Source organism: Neoarius graeffei, chromosome 11, assembly GCF_027579695.1.
Source record: "Neoarius graeffei isolate fNeoGra1 chromosome 11, fNeoGra1.pri, whole genome shotgun sequence".
NCBI lineage: Eukaryota > Metazoa > Chordata > Actinopteri > Siluriformes > Ariidae > Neoarius > Neoarius graeffei.
This window is the reverse complement of record NC_083579.1, coordinates 59,498,615-59,501,178: the sequence shown is the minus strand read 5'-3', so window position 1 is coordinate 59,501,178 and position 2,564 is coordinate 59,498,615.

Below are 2,564 nucleotides of genomic sequence, written 5' to 3'. Positions count from 1 at the left end.
AAAAAATAAAAAAAATAAATAAATTTGCCTTTGTCAAGATTTGTTTGCTGAAATTATGTATAGCTTTGAGAATTCAAACGTTTTACATGGTGTTTGAATAGCACTCAGTTTATGCAGGCTTAGTCAAGGACATCAATGTGTGAGGCTGAAATGGTGGCATTGACTATCCAGGATCTCTACACAAAAACTGCCCTTTAAAAGCCTTTATGAATAATTTATGCCATAAATTCAAAACTAACAATGCTCGCCAGACCACAGTGTATTATACGTTTTGGGCATAGCCACATTCACCACCTCTATTTATGATGCAGTACAGTTTAGCCATCGTACAAAAATTCATGTAACATTTTTATGCCACAAATCTAGTAAATGTTTGGTTTTATAGATGCGTTTAGTGTCTTGTGGATGTCCCATGGATTCAGTGTACACAGATTTAAAACTGTACAGTGGTGCTTGAAAATTTGCGAACCCTTTAGAATTTTATACATTTCTGCATAAATATGACCTAAAACATCAGATTTTCACACACGTCCTAAAAATAAAGAGAACCCAGTTAAACAAATGAGACAAATTATACTTGGTCATTTATTTATTGAGAAATGATCCAATATTACATATGTGAGTGGCAAAAGTATGTGAACTTTTGCTTTCAGTATCTGGTGTGACCCCTTTGTGTAGCAATAACTGCAACTAAACTGTTGATCAGTCCTGCACACTGGCTTGGAGGAATTTTAGCCTGTTTCTCTGTACAGAACAGCTTCAACTCTGGAATGTTGGTGGGTTTCCTCACATGAACTGCTCGCTTCAGGTCCTTCCACAACATTTTGATTGGATTAAGGTCAGGACTTTGACTTGGCCATTCCAAAACATTAACTTTATTCTTCTTTAACCATTCTTTGGTAGAACGACTTATGTGCTTAGGGTCGTTGTCTTGCTGCATGACCCACCTTCTCTTGAGATTTGGTTCATGGACAGATGTCCTGACATTTTCCTTTAGAATTCGCTGGTATAATTCAGAATTCATTGTTCCATCAATGATGGCAAGCCATCCTGGCCCAGATGCAGCAAAACGGGCCCAAACCATGATACTACCACCACCATATTTCACAGATGGGATAAGGTTCTTATGCTGGAATGCAGTGTTTTCCTTTCTCCAAACATAACACTTCTTATTTAAACCAAAAAGTTCTATTTTGGTCTCATCTGTCCACAAAACATTTTTCCAATAGCCTTCTGGCTTGTCCACATGATCTTTAGCAAATTGCAGATGAGCAGCTCTTTTTGGAGAGCAGTGGTCTTCTCCTTGCACCCCTGCCATGTACACTATTGTTCAGTGTTCTCCTGATGATAGACTCATGAACATTAACATTAGCCAATGTGAGAGAGGCCTTCAGTTGCTTAGAAGTTACCCTGGGGTCCTTTATGACCTCGCCGACTATTACACGCCTTGCTCTTGGAGTGATCTTTGTTGGTCGACCACTCCTGAGGAGGGTAACAATGGTCTTGAATTTCCTCCATTTGTACATCTGTCTGACTGTGGATTGGTGGAGTCCAAACTCTTTAGACATGGTTTTGTAACCTTTTCCAGCCTGATGAGCATCAACAATGCTTTTTCTGAGGTCCTCAGAAATCTCCTTTGTTCGTGCCATGATACACTTCCATAAACGTGTTGTGAAGCTCAGACGTGGATAGATCCCTGTTCTTTAAATAAAACAGGGTGCCCACTCACACCTGATTGTCATCCCATTGATTGAAAACACCTGACTCTAATTTCACCTTCAAATTAACTGTTAATCCTAGAGGTTCACATACTTTTGCCACTCACAGATACGGATCATTTTCCTCAATAAATAAATAACCAAGTATAATCTTTTTGTCTCATTTGTTTAACTGGGTTTTCTTTATCTCCTTTTAGGACTTGTGTGAAAATCTGATGATGTTTTAGGTCATATTTATGCTGAAATATAGAAAATTCTAAAGGGCTCACAAACTTTCAAGCACCACTGTAACTGGCTTACACTTATAGTATACTCTTGGGTTCCTTGTGACAGATGAAGAGCCTGTTAGTAAGACTGCAGAAGATTTCTTGTCTGAATGGTACTACAGATCCATAATTCCTATTCTGAATTGAATCCTTTTGATCTAGAACATTGATAGTGTCATTGCAGCGATGGCTGTGTGCTTATTTGCACTGCAGTTGGTGTGCTGTAGCTACTGTAGCCACTACTGCAGCTGTGCAATGATGACGATGTGCACATTTGCAGTCTAAACTAGTGTACAGTGGTGGTCACACTCATTTGCACCACAAAGCCGGTTGGTGTACTTGGAAAATGGGCTTGTGACCACTTTAGTTTTCGTTGAGTGACGGCAGGTCATTATCCCAAATGGGTGCCTTTTTGACCCATGTTGCAGGGTTTTTTTAATGCATTTTATTACTTTTTAATCAACTTATGGAAAAGCATATTGGCACTTCTCAGGCACCTATATTTTGTGTTATGTGAAACACAGTTGCTTGCTATCAAATTCAACATGTTTACATGGCATTTGCTGTTTTCTGTGGGTGG